This window comes from Ovis aries, chromosome 1 (genome assembly GCF_016772045.2).
Source record: "Ovis aries strain OAR_USU_Benz2616 breed Rambouillet chromosome 1, ARS-UI_Ramb_v3.0, whole genome shotgun sequence".
Classification (NCBI taxonomy): Eukaryota; Metazoa; Chordata; class Mammalia; order Artiodactyla; family Bovidae; genus Ovis; species Ovis aries.
In genome coordinates this window covers 219,196,595-219,209,868 of record NC_056054.1, presented here as the reverse complement: position 1 = coordinate 219,209,868, position 13,274 = coordinate 219,196,595, and the positions used below count along the sequence as shown (strand labels likewise).

General features: G+C 37.7%; 1 protein-coding gene across 1 annotated transcript in view; it reads left to right on the top strand.

The window, feature by feature from the left end:
• Positions 1 to 8,794, top strand: part of LOC101114669 (EGF-like and EMI domain-containing protein 1) — a 575,484-nt gene extending 566,690 nt beyond the window's left edge. The window contains 2 exon segments of the mRNA XM_042243830.2: positions 1,490 to 1,615; positions 7,082 to 8,794. The gene's annotated coding sequence lies outside the window, so the exon portion shown is untranslated.
• The last annotated feature ends 4,480 nt before the right edge of the window (positions 8,795 to 13,274 follow it).

The following is a 13,274-nucleotide window of genomic DNA, read 5'->3' as shown; positions in this document are numbered from 1 at the left end:
ATAAACATCTCCCAATGAAGGTTCTAACTGGCTCTTTTGTGTTTATTCTTCAAAGAAAATCATTGGAGAAATTTCCTTAGGCCAGAGAATCTTCAAAAATCATGGTTTCCTTGAATGTCCGGAGTTTTGTCTGCAGAAAGCCATGATCTTGTACTTGAGCAATTTTCCTTCTCTGCTTTGACAGCTATGGAGATCAGAGCCAAGTTTTCTGTCACCTCTTACAAGTTCAAAGAATTATATTTGCTTATGTATACACATTTCCCTGGTGGCTAAGATGGTAAAGAACACCTGCAATGTGAGAGACCTGGGTTCAGTCCCTGGGTTGGGAAGATCCCCTGGAGGAGGGCATGGCAACCTACTGCAGTTTGCTTGCCTGTAGAATCCCCATGGACAGAGGAGCCTGCCAGGATACAGTCCATGGGGTCGCAAAGAGTAGGTCCTGACTGAGCAACTAAGCACACAATGTATACACTGTTACAGTATTTTCCCTTTGATTGAACCTCACAGATGTTTATTTTAATCTTTGTTTTATCTCTGTTTTGGTAAGCATCTCAATTAACTGGTAGCATGCGACTGCAGCAAAACAAACAAGCAAGAAAATTAATGAATGTGTTAATTTATGAATAAATTAATTTTTGATTTTGTTAATTAATGCAATTAATTTACTAGATATAATCTATCGGCAGTAATTTAGCATATTTGTTTTGATAAATGTACAATAAATTTAGAAATTAATTAATAAATATATAAATAAGTATTTGGAGATATGAGCGTAAGGCACAGAAGTGTAAGCTAAATTTTCCAAGTGCACTTTAAGAGGAAGCATCCCTCATAGCTCAGTTGGTAAAAAATCACCTGTAATGCAGGAGACCCCAGTTCTGTTCCACAGTCAGGAAGATCTGCTGGAGAAGGCATAGGCTACCCACTCCGGTATTCTTGGGCTTTCCTTGTGACTCAGCTGGTAAAGAATCTGCCTTCTATACAGGAGACCTGGGTTCAATCCCTGGGTTGGGACAATCTACCCACTCCAGTATTCTGGTCTGGAGAATTCCATGGACTGTATAGTCCATGGGGTTGCAAAGAGTCTGAGATAACTGAGTGAACTTCACTTTCACTTTTGTACTCAATATTAGTACATACACACACAGCCTAAGGCAGTCACGCAGCAAAGCAAGACTGAGCCTGTTAAGTGTCATTCATATCACATACATACATAAGTGTCTGGCACTAGATATTTGGATGGAATTCCTGATATCAACTAAAATTGCACTAAGTAAGCAACAATTTGAACAGGTCTTTTTTTTTTTTTTTTTTTCCTCCCCATAGTGACTATTTAAATCGAAAACAGAGGGCAAGTCGGGGAAACCTATTTGATTAAAAGAATAGGTTATGTATCTACACATTCTTACAAATCTTGACTGGTGAAATGCTTTATTAAGGAAAATCTGGTTTCCTTTTGCTCAGCTTTTTGTTTTACTCCTTTCTACAGCTTGTCCTGAAGATTACTATGGGCAGGACTGTGTCCAGCGGTGTTCTTGTGTCTCAGGACAGTGTGACCCGGTGACTGAAAGGTGCCAGTGTCCACCTGGCCAAACAGGGGCCAGGTGTCAGCAAGGTAACAATGCCTGCAGGGTCACCTTGTTCGTCCAGGCACTAATTAAGCTAAATTCTAAAAGCAGATGTAGTGCCAGGGCTTATAATTAAGTAGGAATTGTTTACGACACTTTAAAATGTGGCTTTAATCATATGCAAGTACACACTCCTGTAGAGTTACAAAGGAAATAGTTTACTGGGGGAGTAAACAAAAAAATGAGCACAAACACAGAATAATTTATGCATATTCTTAACTAGGAGCAAATTTTTAAATAACTAACTTTTGTAAAACTACCTCAAATTGTGTGTTGGAAGTGTCTGATTACAACTGAAGAGTTTTATGTCCTCATCAGTGTTCAAGAAGGCCACTGAAAGCTCTAAGAAAAATGAGAGAAGGAAAAAATACATGATCTTGGTTTAAAACTGTCAAACTTTGTTTGTCCTAAATAATATTATTTATTACTATCATAATAACAGAATTGTTCAAGGAAAATACATACGTAGAGGATGCCGGGCCCCTACAGCTCTGAGTTGGGGCCAACAGAAGAGCTGTTTCTCAATGACACACACAGAGGAGCAAGTCTAAAGATCCTTTGTTGAAATACAAAAATTGGGTATGTGGGCAGGTTGCAGGAGCTTTCTTGAAAGTGGACATCACAAAGATGTAGGAAGATTGGATAAAATGAGGAAGTGCACAGATATATCATTTCAAGTCTTCACTAGAGAAGAGGGAACTGTAAGCAGTCTTGCAGCTAAAGGGAGGCTAAACTCACCCAACACAAGTACATGACCCACATCCCATGACTTTGTGTCATATGACTTTGTGTCATATTCTGGGCTAAGGAGGCATCCTAATAACCAGGATCATTTTTCTAGCCTCTAATCCATACCGCATGCATGCTAAGTTGCTTAGGTCATATTCGACTCTGCGCCACTCCAGGGACTGTAGCCCACCAGGTTCCTCTGTCTGTGGGATTCTCCAGGCAAGAATAGTGGAGTGCGTTGCCATTCCATTCTCCAGGAGATTTTCTCAACTCGGAAACAACCCACATCTCCTGAAATTTGAAGTGGGCTCTTTTCCACTAGTGCCACCTGGGAAGCCCCAATCCATACTATGCCCATCCCCCCATAAAAATTACAGGTGCACAAAAACTAATCTGATTTTTTTTTAAAAACTGGTGCACATGAAAACCTTCCCTCATCTTAGAACCAAAATATGAAACCATTCAAAGATGTTTTTGTGAAATTGTTATAAGAAGGAGAAAAGGAATAGGAAAACAAAAAGCAAGATGAACATGGAGCAGAAGAGTTTGTTATGGAGCCCATGAAAATATTAACTGAATTTATTCCAAGAATCCAAAGGACATAGTGGAAAAGTGTTCTCTATAAATTGTGAGTGCAATGCAGAGATACATGGGTTCATGGAATAAATAAAAAAACAAAGGGAAATGAAAAAGTAAGCTGGCAGAGCTCAGAAAGAAGTGGAAATGAAAATTAAACCTCACATCATATAAATGTAGACCACATTGAACTCAGGTAATGAGAGAATGGAATCTGCTGATGCGATAGCCATGTACATGGAGAATACACCTGAGGAAAGTGAAAACAATGAAATAGAAAAAAGCCGATATATAAATAGAAAAGAAAATATTCAAATATAATCAAGTTTTTCCCCCTCTGAAATGAAAGAAGATCTGTTGATACAGATTGAATGAATACATTCTGTCCCTAGGAATACTAGTTAGGCTTGATCATATGTGAGAGGAAATTCTATTGAGGATATAAGAAAAAATGTGAGATTTCATATGAAGAGATAGGGGAAAACAGCCTGATACCTCACAGCAATATTTATTGCTAGTTTATGGCTATCAAAACCTACAAAGTTCTAGGGGAAATATGTGATTCAAGTATTTTATACACAAACTTTTATTCAAGAATAAAATGATGGGAAATAAACAATAATTTTTAATCATCAAAAACTGCTGGCAATATAGTAACCATAAAATATTTTGAAGAAACTGCTAGAAGATAAATTTGAGCAACCAAGTAATACATAGAAAATCTCTGGTAAAAAGGACATTTGCTGCTGCTGCTAAGTCACGTCAGTCATGTCCAACTCTGTGTGACCCGATAGCAGCCCACCAGGTTCCCATCCCTGGGATTCTCCAGGCAAGAATATTGGAGTGGGTTGCCATTTCCTTCTCCAGTGCATGAAAGTGAAAAGTGAAAGTGAAATTGCTCAGTCATGTCTGACTCTTTGTGACCCCATGGACTGTAGCCTACCAGGCTCCTCCATCCATGGGATTTTTCAGGGAAGAGTACTGGAGTGGGTTGCCATTGCCTTCTCCAACAAGGATGTTTAATGGGTATTAAATCTATTTTAATTAAGGCTAAGTTTAAAACAAATGTGGCAACTATGGTGACATGGAATATGATAAATATATAGATATTTTACTTGCTAAAAAATGCTGAGATTGTAATATAAAGAGCATAAGCTCTAGCCTTTAAGCTCCACTGGGGTATATAAGGCACCCCTCACCCTGCACCAGGGTGGGGTAAGAGAAATCCTAGTGGGGCAGATGCTTTCATTCCTGCCAGAAAGGAAAGAACCGGCCACCTTGGCAGTGACAGTGGAAACCGTGTGGAAAGCACCAGCTTCCACCCACCAGGTGATGAGGAAACTACACCCTTCCAAGCTAAGATGGAGTCAGAGGGAGTCTAGCGGGCAGTCAGGACTTTCACAAACACCAAGCAGCAATGAGGCCACTCCAGGCAAGTCAGTGAAGAGCGAGTAGGAAGCCATAAAGAGACACTTCTACCCCTGCTTCAGGTCGGATGTCAGCCTAGGGGAGGCCTAAACTCTTGCCGTGGCCCAGCTGGGATGAGGCACCATTACCCTTGCTCCCCTTGGCGGCTGTGTGGGGAACTTGGGCTTCAGCCTCTTAACGGATGAACCTCTTTCCTTGCCAGTGGAGTATCATAGGAGACTTGCTCAAACAGAAGATTTAAAGGAGATCCAGAGTCTCAAAATGTCAGGTTAATTAGACAATTATTCAACAATTATTCAACAACAACCAGGAAAATATCAACTTGAATAAGAAAAAATAATCGAAAGACACCAACACTTGGATGACACTGACATCAAAATTATTTGATAAGAATTTTAAAGAAGCCATCATAAAAAATGATTCACTGAGCAACAACAACAACAAATTTTTTTTTAATAGAAATGTTCAAAAAAGAATAAGAGACATAAAGAAGAACCAAGTGGAAATTTTAGAACTGGAAAATACAAAAACCAAAACTGTAAAAATCTCAGTTTGGAGAAGACAGAGGAACACATTAGCGAACTCAGAGATAGATCATAGAAATAACCCAATTTAGACAGCAGATAAGGAAATGACAACAACCAAATAATAACAAAAGAGCCTTGGGGAATCTGTGGGAGGGAAAAAAATAAATAAATAAAACTCGGACTTTTATGTCATCAGAATCCTAGAGGAGAGGAGAAAGTAAGCAGGACTGAAGGAGTCAAAGGAACAATGACTAAAGATGTCCTAAACATAACAAAAAGTTTAAACCTACAGAATTAAAAAATCTGTGTGAATGCCAAACAGGATAAACCAAAAGAAATCCACAAAGACATAACAATGTCAAAATTCTGAAAACTGAAAAAGAACAAATTTTGAACATAGCAAGAGAAAAATAACACCTACCTTAGGAAATGGCAACCCACTCCAGTACTCTTGCCTGGAAAATTCCATGGACAGAGGAGCCTTGTAAGCTACAGTTCATGGGGTTGCAAAGAGTCAGACACGACTAAGCCACTTCACTTCACTTACCTTTAAAAAAAACAGACTAGAATAAAATCAAGGTAAATAAATAGGTACAGACATAGCAAGCACTTTTGAGCAAAAGTAAAGCAGGAGAAGAAGGGGACGACAGAGGATGAGATGGCTGGATGGCATCACGGACTCGATGGACGTGAGTCTGAGTGAACTCCGGGAGATGGTGATGGGCAGGGAGGCCTGGCGTGCTGTGATTCATGGATCGCAAAGAGTCGGACACAACTGAGCGACTGAACTGAACTGAACTAAAGCGGTAGTTATGCAATTACTGAGCAGGACCCCAAGGGGCCTTCCCCCATATTCTCTGCTTTAGCTCCTCTCTGAAATACCTAAATAACAGTATTTGATGCCCATTTCCTGAGTTGTTTTGCAGATGTTAAAAAAAGAAAAAAAGAAAAACTTCCCCTCTCCAACAAATGGAGACAACAAACTATCTGATGACCTTGAGCACTCAGCTCCAGGCCTCCTGGAGTCTAAGAACTGATAATGTTAATCCCTTTGACACCACCCTGCTACCTCACAATCAGCCAGTCATAGAGTTGTGCACCAGCTGATCACAGACCTTGGAACCCCTGTCCTCACCTGGCTTTTAAAAATGCTTTGCTGAAACCCTGTGAGGAGCTGGGGTTTTTAGAGCACGAGCCACCTTGCAGGCTCTACAATAAACTTTTCTTTGGTCCGAACTCTGATGCTTCAGTTTGTTTGATCTTACAGTGTGTTGGTCACATGAACTTGCATTAACAATAACATCAATATCAATGTTAACTTTTATAGTTAATAAGTGATTTTTATGTATGTTAACAGGGAGTAAGATCTATGATAAGAGAAAAAAGAACATGATGTATGGCTTGAGAGTATTGTTTATTCACTAAGTAGTATCTGACTGGCTCTTTTGCAACCCCATGAACTGTAGCCCACCAGGCTCCTTTGTCCATGGGATTCTGCAGGCAAGAACACTGGAGTGAGTTGCCATTCCCTCCTCCAGGGGATCTTCCCAACCCTGGGATCATTGCAGGCAGATTGCCACCAGAGAAGCCCCTTGAAAGTATTAGGTGGATTGAAATTTTGAATCAAGTGGTCAGGGTAAGTCTCTTTGAAGTGAAGCCTACAAGGGAAAAAGCAGGTACCAATGATGTTTTTTAGAAGGGAGACTGAAAGATAGAGCTGAAGGATGGAATATTTTTCTCCATAATATACCTTGATATACTGATTGAAATACTCATTGTATAATTACAATAACTTTTCTAAAATTATTCACACAACTCTGTGTGAATATTGTTTAGGACTTAGAACAATGGAAAGAAACATTTCTAAGCACTCCTCACTTTCCTGATTGCTTTTTGTCCAAAGTCCTATCTTAAAGTCCCATCTTTTAACTGATTCACCAGTTTCAGGAGTACATTTCAGCATTCAGATTGGAAGATGAATAGGCCTCCTGGGTGATGAAGTTGTTTTGGAAGAGTGAAAGGGACACAAATAAAGTTAATCTTAATAGTATAAGACATGGTGTGTTGATTCTGCTTAATTGCCTTAAAGGCAAAAACCAAAAATATATACGATGATGTTTCAAACAGTAATTGTACAACCATATCTTTTTTTTTTTTTTTTAATTAAAATGCTTCTCTCATTTGATACTGCAGAGAAGGCAATGGCAACCCACTCCAGTACTCTTGCCTGGAAAATCCCATGAACGGAGGAGCCTGGTAGGCTGCAGTCTATGGGGTCCGGAAGAGTCAGACATGACTGAGTGACTTCACTTTCACTTTTCACTTTCACGCATTGGAGGAAATGGCAACCCACTCCAGTGTTCTTGCCTGGAGAATCCCAGGGACGACGGAGCCTGTTGGGCTGCTGTCTATGGGGCTGCACAGAGTCAGACACGACTGAAGCGACTTAGCAGCAACAGCAGCATTTGATACTGAAGTTAAGTGCACCTATTCACTTAAATAAAGGCGAGAGAGAAAGTGTCATACTAACCAAAGTGTGTGTTCTGTTGTTTATTAGCCAAATACAAGAGCAAGTTGGGTTTCCCAGGTGGCACAGTGGTAAAAAAAAAAAAATCTGCCTGCCAGTGCAAGTGACAAAAAAGACATGGGTTTGATCCCTGGGTCAGGTCACTCCCCTGGAGTAGGAAATGGCAACCTGCTCCAGTATTCTTGCCTGGAAAATTCCATGGACAGAGGATCCTGGCAGGCGACCGTCCATGGGTCACAAAGAGTCAGACACGACTGAGCATGCATGCACTTAGAGCAAGTTAAAACGTTTTTATCCCTCTAATGTCTCTTCTGCTAGCTAAAATAGCAAGAGAGTCAGAGGTTCTAGATTTGAATATTGGGCTTATCTTTTGGCTGCTTAAGCATGAGCAAGACTTAAGTTTTTCAGCTGCAGTTTTCTCAAGTGTAAAATAAGAATACTGTTACCCACATCAGAGAAATATGTATAAGCATTAAATGAGATAATTCATGTGGAAAATATCATTATGTAAAGCTACTATAAACTAGAAGGTATAAATGGTAGGCCTTTGGCCAAATCTAGCCACAAATGTGTTTGAATTGGCTGACATAGTTTTGGCTTCCACAGTGCTATAAAACAATTTTAATTAGTTGCCAACTTTCAAATATTAGATGATTTCATATAAAATATGGATTTTGAGTTTTCCTGGGAAAAAAAAAAGCATATTCATTGGCTATGTTGTGCCCATATTCTTCATGGCAAAACGAAATAAATGTGAGGAATGGTTACTCTCCCACTGGTGGCACTTCCCATCATTCAATTATTTTCCCTCTGACAATGAAGGCTCAATTTCCCTTATGTCTGATTAGCTTCACTCATGTGTATCTTAACTCCTCTTGCCAGTACATTTTTGTTTGTGTCACCTACTACTTTGTACTGAAGTGCTTTTCACATTTCAGCACAGAGACATTAAGGAGCAAATGACTAATGCATCTTTATCAATTATGGGATTAAACACATAAAATCTCCCATCACTGATCTAAGATTGATCTCTGTTTTTCACAGAACATCTCCAGCTCCCAAAGTATACCAGGCACATAGTTATAAGCTCAATAAATATTTATAGAGTGAATGAAAATACGAATGAATGACATTGATGTGCTTACTACCTGAAGGATACATCTGAGTAGCTGTTTGCTTTGAGTATTTTAAAAAATGATTTTGCTATATGGATTTGATTAATTTATCTGAAGCAGAGAAAAATATTTACTTGCATGACATTTTTACTTAGTTTGATTTTTTGAATTTTTTACTACAGTATGTCCTCCAACAAAATATGGCCCAAATTGTGAGCTAAAATGCACCTGTAAAAATGGTGGCCTTCACAATCCTGTAGATGGAAGCTGTACCTGTGCCCTTGGATGGACAGGAGATTATTGTGAAAAAGGTAAGTTGATTACTACCTTCTTTTATTCAATAAAATCTACAGCTTACTGCCATTCATTGATAAAATATAGTAGAAACCTGTGAAGGGGCTATTTTCCAATTCATTTATGCAAGTTGTTTATAGTTTATGATTACATTTCTAATAAAAATAGTGTTATGTTAATACCAATTGATTTTGTTACCTTACCGGAATACCACATGAAAACTCTTAAAACTCTTAAGTAATTGAAATAGTATTAATGTGAAAGAGCTCCTGTGAGACCTAAATCTACTCCCCCTCCAGCCAATTCTTGAGGCAGGCAGAGCATGGGATGTGGGGCCCTGGGCAGACCCAGCTCCCATCAGGAGTAGGCCCAGCTTCAAAGGGTGAAGAGGAGGACTCTGGGACCAGAGGTCTTGAAACTGTACATCATCAGGAGAAATTTAATCATGTCCCACCATAAATACTTTTATTTAGAAGTGATATTCATGTGCTGCTCCACATTAGAAAAATTGATAATAAGTGGATAAAAATAAATATTGATAGTTGTTCTAGTGTTTGCTTTTCAAACCACAGTTAATTATTTTGTACAGCACTGGAAAGAATGCACCTAATTAGAGAGCACTCTATTAAAAAGAAGATAGTGTTGCATTTTTTAGAACACTGAGAAAGGGTAGTAAGACACAGCATGGATGAGAACACTGTTCTTGGGGCCTAACCTTGGGGCCCCCTGAGTGAAGAATAATCCACAGTGAACTTGTACTGAGGTGGTTCCAACTATGGGATCTCTGGCTCCTTAGACCCGGGACTATGACGTACTCTCCTAATGGGTGTAATTACCCACCATCTTTCACCACTCATTTGACTGTCAGGAAACTTGGCAGCACAGCACAGTGAAAGCACCTTGCAGTGGGATTGCATAGGCCCTTATGCTAATTCCTCTCTGCTGATACCCTACTCTGGGCCATAAGGACATTCACAACATCTCCCCAATAGTTTCCCATCTGAAAGTGAGGATGATGATACTGAAATGACAGCCCATCTAAAACCAACATTCAAGGAAGACCAGTTTTCATGAACTTTTTAAAACCACAGCTCTCCTCTCTTAATTCATGGGAGATAGCTCCTATCAACATTATGATACTCAGGACTCCTAATGCAGAATAATAGCATTTTGTGTAGAATAGATGTGCTCTTGATTTTATTTTTGGTTTTAAGTTAGATAACTCTCAAGCATTTGGGGATGTGGGATATTTTAACTTCTGTTTCTATCATTTAAACCTTTTATTATGGAACATTTCAAACATATACAAGTGTTACTGAGTCATGGGGTAAATACAAATATAACTTTGCAACATATGGACAAATTCTCTTTCATGTGAGATTATACCATATTTCATCCTCATAAGCAATATATGGTTATCAAAAGAGTATATTATGCAATTTGGTGAGAACTATTATATTAGTGGAGTTTTCATTTTCATTTTTATTATTACGAATGATGTTTAACATCCTCTCTAATGGCTAAGAATCTTTTACATGTCTACTTATACTGTAAACAGTTGTCATTTTGATGTGCCCAGGGGAGGAGGTGAGCTCAGAGTCTATGTGTTGCACAGTTTTGGCCACTCTCATCACTGCCAGGCTTTTTTTCTCCAGGATTACTGGGCTTCTTACATAACATCTGACATCTTAAAGCAGAAGTTGTCAGGTCTTCCTAAGACATAGACATATCTTTTATCATTTTCACCACATTCTCTTGGGTACAGCCAGTTATGGATTCAGCCCACATTCCACAAGAGGATTGACAATGCAAAAGTATGAATCCCAGGTGATATGCTTTATTAAAAGCATCTTTGAATTATAGATTATGCATGATTCAAAAAGATTTTGTTTTTTCTTTTTTGTTATAAAATTATCTTTTCTCTATTTTGTAAAATGTTGAGACTTAATGTGGGATGGGCTCCCCATTCTCAGGTTTTAAAAGAATTCAGCCATGTTTTCTTTTAGGACTCGTATGACACCATTTTTGACATTCAATTCTCTGATCAATTAAAAATATTTTTCTTGGTGTATGGTGTGAGGAATAGATTCATTTCCCCCTTATGTGGCTGTTCAGTTATCACACAAGTCTATCTCTCCCACTGATTTGAGATGCAGGCTTCATTGACAACTAGACTTTAATATGCAGTTAGATATAGTTCCTGAAGTTCCATTCTGTTGATCTGTTTATGTGAAAATGCAATCGTGTTTTTATTAGGAAGTCTTTATTATATGTATTTGATATCGACAGACCTAGCCACCCTTCATTACTTTCCTTTTTTGGGGATGTCCTGGTGTTATTCTTGTTAATTTGTCCTTCAAAATGAAATTTATAACCAAGCATCCAGATGCAGAAAAAAAAATCAGTTTTTTTTCCACTGTTTTATTGTCCTCTGAAAGAATTATTGTTTTAGGGAGAATTAGCATATTTCTGATATTAACTCATCTTATCCAAGAACAAATATGGTCTATCTTTCCATTTGTGTAAGCTTTTTATTCCCTAATAAAGTAAAATGCTGGATTTTAATATTCATATTATGACATAGCTATTAATTTTGTAATTTAGTCATCATTTGACTGAATTTTAAATGACTATTATTCAAATGCTTCTTCTGCATTTATTATATTAGTGATATGATTTTTTTCTTTAGGCTGATAAGTGTGATGGATTTATCAAATAATTTGTTTAATATTGCATAACCTTAAATATTCTTAGAATAAATATTAGTTGTGATATATTACTTTATAATATACTGTTGGCTTCTGTGTACTTTTTATGAATTTGGCATCAATATCATAAATAAAATTGAAGTATAGTTTTTTATGCATTTTTGGGGGGTTTTGGAATTGATGTTATACTTACATAATAAAATCTATTTGGAATTTTCCTTCCTTTTCAATGCTCTAGAATATATATAAGTAATAAGGTGATGATCTGAACTGTAAAAGTTTATAGGATTTACCTGTGAAGCTCAGGAGTGGTGTTTTTTTTTTTTTAATTGGAGCTGTTTTCTATTTTCTTTATTGTTTTTCTGTTATAACTAGCCTATCTAGGTTTTCTGCTTCAAATTAGGAAAGTGTTGATAAGTTGTCTTCTGTAACTTTTCCATTTCATTTAGGTTTTTGTATTTATTTGTATTATACTTTTTATATTGATTCCTTTTGATGATCATTGCACATTTAAAAAAATGTGTGTATTTGTACTTTTCCTCTTTTATCTTGATCACATTGGCTAATGATTTGTCTGTCTTTTTCATTAATTGTACTGTTTATTTCTGTCTTCAACTTCATTACAGGTTCAACCGTCTTAACTAGAGTTATTGCTCGTGTGGTTTCTTTTTCAGAATGTTTTCCTGGTTATTTTGGTCCAGGCTGCCATTTTAATTGCACGTGTCAGAACAATGGAGTTTGCAGGAGGTTTTCTGGAAGAGTGTGAATACCTCCCTGGTTACTACGGAAGAGACTGTGAACATGGTAAACAGAGAAAATGAGTGGGCATGTTATGATGTTGATAAGTTTTAAAAAATATTTTTAAATCATAAAATAATATATTCACATTATATCAAACTAGATAAGCTGTTACTATTTTAATGTTTATTCTTGCAATATATTTCATAGCTCTAATTTAAGTTCTAGGTGTTGAGAGTTATCATGATGATGAAGTAATTGAACTTCTTTATTCGTTTCAGAATAAATGTTTAAACAAATGTCTGTGGTTCTATGATTATCTACAGTAGATTCAGGCAGACATATGCAGTGGAGTCAGCTGTTGGTCTTTTTTAATATACTAATATTTCTTTATATCATTTCTTCATTTGGACTCTATATTTTCAACTAAACTAGGAAAAGGGAGAATTCTGCCATAATTTGTCTTTGACATCAGAGAACCCTGATGGACAATACAGCTAAGAGATTAAGATGTGAGAGCTTAGTCTCTAGAATTAGTTGTATATGGCCTGCCTCTGCCATATAAAATGTGTATAAACAAAATTTTTGTAAGTTTCAGTTTTTTTATCGTGTATAAAATGAAGATAATAAACTCACCTTAAAAGATCATTAGGATTAAATAAGAAGATACTTGGAAGCATTTAGCACTGAGGCATGTTGTAAAAGGTTTCACGGGTGGCATTAGTGGGCAATTACCTGCCTGCCAATGCAGGAGACATAAGAGATGTGGGTTTGATCCCTGGGTCTGGATGATCCCCTGGAGGAAGGAATGGCAATCCACTTCAGTACTCTTGCCTGGAGAATCCCACGGACAGAGGAGACGAGTGGGCTACAGTCCATAGGGCTGCAAAGAGTTGGACCTGCTGAAGCTACTTAGCATGCATGCATGTTGTAAAAGCTGATGAACATTAATTACTTACAAATCAAGTCTTTTTTAAAGCCTCTGTAGTTGGTGGCTCAGGTGG